This window comes from Sycon ciliatum, chromosome 3 (assembly GCF_964019385.1).
Source record: "Sycon ciliatum chromosome 3, ocSycCili1.1, whole genome shotgun sequence".
Lineage (NCBI taxonomy): Eukaryota > Metazoa > Porifera > Calcarea > Leucosolenida > Sycettidae > Sycon > Sycon ciliatum.
The window spans coordinates 38,718,067-38,723,962 of NC_088645.1; the positions used below are offsets into that span (position 1 = coordinate 38,718,067).

The 5,896-nt window shown below is 49.3% G+C and overlaps 1 long non-coding RNA gene across 1 annotated transcript; it reads left to right on the forward strand.

Moving 5' to 3' along the window:
* Nucleotides 1-4,416: 4,416 nt before the first annotated feature.
* Nucleotides 4,417-5,292, forward strand: LOC135812749 (uncharacterized). Its single transcript, XR_010552949.1, has 2 exons — nucleotides 4,417-4,520; nucleotides 4,620-5,292. It is a non-coding gene; the product is annotated as an uncharacterized LOC135812749 (long non-coding RNA).
* The last annotated feature ends 604 nt before the right edge of the window (nucleotides 5,293-5,896 follow it).

Below are 5,896 nucleotides of genomic sequence, written 5' to 3' on the forward strand. Positions count from 1 at the left end.
AGGGTTCTGGACGCTTCCGCCGCTGAGGCCTGGGAGTCGTACAGGGCTATGTCATCTGCAAATTGTACACTTGGCACAGGCGAGGAAACCAAAGGGACATCGCGTGTGCATATACTGAAGAGGACAGGGCCGAGAACAGAGCCTTGGGGCACTCCGCAGGTGCAAGCCAGAGCAGGGCTGGTTGAAGGCGAGATGAGGATCTGCTGCTTGCGGCCGGACAAGTAGTCGACGAACCAACTAAGGGCTTTTCCAGAAATTCCAACCGCAAGGAGGTCTTGAATTAACTTGTCGTGGTGCACTTTATCAAAAGCCTTCGACATGTCTAATAGGCACAGCCCTGTGGTCTTGCCACTGTCTCTCGCCTTCTGCAGATTATCAGTCAGCACACAGAGGGCGTCTTCCGTGGAACATTTCTTGCGGAAGGCAAATTGTGTTTCGGGTAATGCCTGGGTCGAGTCCAAATGACGAACTAACTGGTGTTGCACTATCCTCTCCAGCAACTTGGACACTATTGGGAGAAGGGATACAGGTCTATAGTTGGTGGGAACTGATGGGTCACCGGCCTTGTACAGTGGCACGACAGACGCCAATTTAAATGCGGATGGAATGGTTCCAGTCCTCAGCGAGGTGCAGAAGAGCACAGCAAGAGAATATGAAAGCAAGTCAGCACACTGCTGTAGCAGAGAGCCCGGTATGCCGTCACTACCTGTGGCTTTCCGCGCATCCAACTTCTCAAGGAGACGTCGGACGTCAGCAGGAGTCACAGGATCAAGTTCGGTCAAGGAGACGGGTCCAGCGGGACCGTGCGGGGTACAGAGTTGTTCAGGACGGTTGGGATCGGTGACAATGGAGTGGAACGTGTCGGCCACCTCGCTGATGCTACAACTAGGATCTTGGCGGCGACGTGAACGCCCAGTGACTGCATTTAGAATGGCCCAAGACTTCCTAGGGTTGGCCACATTTTCTTCGCACTGACGGGAGAAGTACTCGTTTCGCTTGCGCCGATACGCGTTCCGAGCAGTGCTACGTGCTTGTTTAAACTCTGCATACAGTGTGCCGTTTGTCTTATCCTTCCGCCAACGGCTGTGCAGCCGCCGTTTACGCTGTTCGAGCTGGTGCAGCTCTCTGTCAGACCAGGGAGGTATCGCCCTCCGGGAAGGCTTAGAGTTGTGCAGCGGGGCATGCTTGTCCAAAACGTACAGGAACTTAGTGTGCCACTCTTTCCACATGTGATTTACATCATTGTGATCCGAAAAATCATGTAGAGAAGCCTCAAGGATATCTTGCCGAAAAGAGTTAATGTCAACGCCACGTATATTCCTGGTCAGCCGCGACGTCGTGGATGACGCGGGTGGAACGTCAACGGCAAGCTGAATAAAGGCTTCCACAGCGCTGTGGTCACTAATATCAGTGGGCACAACCGTTGCTAGGGACACTAGCGCCGGGTTGGTCAATATCAGATCGATCATCGTGCCTTCAGGGCACTGTGGAGTTTCACGGGTCGGCTGCATGACGATGTTCTGGAGGCCGAACGCAGCACAGAGGTCGGTGAGGTGTTTGTGCTAGGGTGCCGGATGGGCTGGGTCCATATTTACATTAAAGTCTCCAACTAGGGTCACGGAAGAAGACTGCACAGCTGCTCGTACAATATCTGCTTCCAAATCTGCCCAGTAAGACACTGGCTCCCCCGGTGGCCGGTACACGCAACCAACCAGGTGTCGACCTGGTTTTCCGTTTATTTCTACCCAGACTGTTTCTGTAGATTCAGAATGCAGATCTGGGCGGGATCGAACTGGGAGATCTTGACGGTAGTAGAAGCAGACTCCGCCACCCAAGCGTTATTATTATTATTATTATTTTTTTTTCTTATTTTGTTAGGTTACGTTGAGTGCGGTCTTTTCGAATCAGATTGTACCCGTCAATACTGAGCTCTCCGTCTGTAATCTCGGGATCTAGCCATGTCTCTGATAGACCCAAGATGTCGTACTGACGCGTGCGGATGAGGCTGGCAATCTCTGGCAGTTTGTATCTTAAACTACATGCATTGAGCGTGGCTATTTTTATGCCAGACTGAGTCGGCGTAGATGCATGCGGTATAAAAGGTGGTGCATGAGGATTGAGAGGGAGAGTCATAGTAGGGGCTAAAATGTTGATGCAGATAGATACAGACAAATGCGGAATAAAGTTAAGCCAATGAGACAAACAATGCAAGGCGCGCAACCTCTAACAACTTACAAGCTGTCCCTTCGCCTGCTCCCGAGCTTTCGCTGTGGCATACTCATCCGAAGCCTTGTGACGAGTTGACGAATGGCTTTGCTCTCCTCACTCTCAGTCACCTGGACTCCCTGCTTTGTAGCCGGAGTAATAACACGCGCTGGGAACGTGTGTTTCCCACGAGCCAGCTTGAAGCCTTGGTCATCGGGTGATGGGTGACCAGCTTTGCCTCTACTCATCGGGAACGCGGGTGTGGATGAAGATGTGGGGGCAGTCGCCTCGGTTCGAGCACTCGTGCAGGGAGTGCGAACTCCCAACGCATTGGCGTACGTCCAAGGTTGTGGTGCATCAGGGACATGATCCTGTGCCTCCTTGTTCACATTCAAATCAAATCATCTTTTGCTGCGCACGCCGGGCCGCGGACGGGTATTCCGTGGATCACGACACCAGTGAAGTCAGACTTGAAGATGTTCGCAAAACAAGCATTTTGCAACGAAGGTCGAAAATCGCTGCAAGCGCAACTGGGCCATATTATGTAGTGTGGCTAGCCTTCATCTGAAGTGCGCCTGCGCCGGCCACATGTGTTCTTTTTCATCCTCGCTTTGTTGTTGGCATAGTCGCTTGTGAATGTTTGTGTTTGGTTGGATAACATTTATGCTGGTGGCTCTGCATCATTCGAACTACTAGTATGGAGTCCGACTGTCGAGATAGAGGACGGGACGTGTCAGACTATTCTGATGTCGATATTCTGGATGATGAGGATGACATCGTGTCGTCTTTGCAGCAGGCACAGGAAGCCCCGATTGCCAGGAAGCGCTCCCTCCAACGGACTTCTGCTGAAAAGTCCGAAGCGGCGTCCAAGAAGACCAAGGTTGCTCATGGTGGGAGCACCAGGCTGGTGAAGGTGAAGCCAGAGAAGCGGCTTTCTGAATTTCCGAACGAGATGCTAACAGTTTCGAATAAGCAGCTGTACTGTCAGGCCTGCCACACGGTCCTCTCGCTCAAAAAGAGCATTGTGGAGGAACTAGGGCTCAAACGGTCACGGTTTTACCCCTGACGGTTAACTGCTAAGCTAACGGTCGGTTAACCGGTTATAACCTATAAGCCACGGCAATCCTGCGGACTCTTTTTTAACCGTATATTTGACTATACTCATTCAAAAAATGTACCCTATTCAGTACAACGCACACTTGTACATTCTCTTGCATGCTCATTCATACATACTCTCACACCAAGAGACCAGATATGACCGAGTTGACAGCCCAGAAATTGCGTACGCGTGCGACATCCCGCGAAAGTGCACACTTTGCAACGACCTGATACTTGAAAAATTGACTGAAAAGTTACTGCGTAACCGTTATCTTTATCGGTTAACCGTTAATTCTTCGTAACCGGTCTGCAACCGGTTAATCGGACTAATCGTTTGAGCCCTAGGAGGAACACCTGAAATCAGATCGCCACTTTCGTGGGAAGGAAGAGCGCCAGGCTCAGGTGCTGCGCCAGGAGAAGGTGCTGGAGTCTTGGGAGAAATACCAGAAGCGACATGCCAGCGTGCTCGGTGGTACTGGCTTGACTCCAGCAGTCGATCCTACCCATTCTCTGGCCCGAATTCAGGCTGTGTCTGTGCTGCTGAAGGCTGGCATACCACTAGCAAAGATGTCGTATCTCCGACCACTGTTGGAAGAGGGCTCAGTGCCCCTGACGGATGCATCCCATCTTCGGTCGTACATACCCTTCATCCATGAAATGTAAGTGGCCACTCTGAAGTCCGAGTTGCAAAACCATCCTCCTCTGACCGTGATTTTCGACGGAAGTACGTATCAAGGGGAGGCGCTAGCTGTGTTGATCCGGTATATCAATGATGACTTCACCATAGTCCCAGAGGTTGGTACGAGTGCACATTCTGGCGACTGGATTTCAGCAGAAATTTCAGCAGAAAATGCACTTTCATGAGCAGAATATTGAGCAGACCGAAAAGCAGAATGAGGGATTTCGGCGAGCATTATCCGCCTAGCCCTAACAAACACACACAAACAAATACCAAATTAAAGCTGTGTGGACCCTGGCTAGCGCCAGACGTTACTGAAGTAACATCTTCTGCATAGCTACGGGAATAATGTTCCCTACGCTGACTCATGTCAGCAATATCGATAGGATTTCAAGCCAGTGAATGATTATACATGATTGGAATTTGGCGCCAAGACATTCTCAGCCGTTATTTTCCTGAGAGCGACGAAGAGAATCGCTAGTCCGTGCTTGTATTCCAAAGAACGATCCTTCTTCTAGACATATTTTCGATATCCAGGGTGAGTGAGTAGCCTTCAGCTTCATTGTGCTAGGCAATTATTTATACCAGCAACTAATACATGTGCTGTCAATCCTTATGTTGTGAATATGTTTTGCAGATGGCTTCTAACACACCCTCCACAAGCAAAAAACATGAAAGTTTCATCAGCGGTCCGATGGGTGGCAAACACGTTGCGGAACTCCCTGGCATTGGGAGTGCACTCGGCGGCCAACTCACCGCGCAGGGCTTCGCCACGGCCGATAAGGTATACGGGCAGTTTCTGGTTCTCGGGAAGGACGAAGAGAAATTTTGCACCTGGTTGAAGACCAAGTGTAATGCAAATAACAAACAGGCCGGGGATTGTTTCAACGCTCTTAGGGAATATGCCAACAGCTTCCTGTGAGCAGTGCAGCTGAAGAAATAACTCGCTTATACTGTGCCACAGCTGGTCCTATATTGTACATGTACATGTAAATGTACAATGTAGCTGTTCAACAGTATGAGCAAGGTCAGTGACCAGTGTGCTGGTGACATTTCCTACCATTTCCAATGCATCTCTCCTATCGTCTGATTTGCCATTCATTTACTGCATAGGATGGACATGAAGCATGATACTACACGTGTTCCTTCTCCTTCATTTGTGATTGTACGTCCTCCTTACAACTGATCTCCTGTTTCTCGTTTATTATCGTTTCACTGTACGTGTATGTACTGATAGCTTTTTTCATTGAAATCCTTTTCTCTCTGAATCGTAATCGTATTGTCGGTGTGGCACCGGTGTTAGAAATGGACCAGGACTGCGTAGGTATGTGCGGATGTGCGGACGGCGGTGAATGCTGTTGTGTTTGCTTATTTAATAATAATATTATTATTTTATTATTATTATTTCACCGTCCAATGGCAGAAGCCAATGCAAAGGAGGGGGCGTTAGCCAGCCATGGCAAGAGAAGAAAAAAAAAGAAGAAAGAATGAAGGAAAGAAGATGATAATCGGAAGAAAATAATGCATCAGGGGGGGGGGTGAAATGTATCGCTATGTTGACCATGGTGGAGAGCGGCGAGATAAGCTAGCAAAAGAGGCGAGCGAGCCTACAACGTGGCATGACATTTAACATGGTCTATGAACTGTCTAATATTGGATATTGTCTTCATTTCCATGGGCAGCTTGAGCCAATACGAGTATGCAGAGAAGATAGGAGATTTGGTAAACATAGTTGACAAAGCTCTGGGAAGTACTATGCCATTGCGAGTGTCCCGTGCGAAAGTAAACCAATTATACTTGGTGAGATGTTCAGGGACAATGTTGAGTTTAATACAATGGACCAGAACGCATGACTGTCTCTGCGACAGGATAGAGATGGGGCTGGTGGAGGCCAAACTATATAGATCAGTAGAG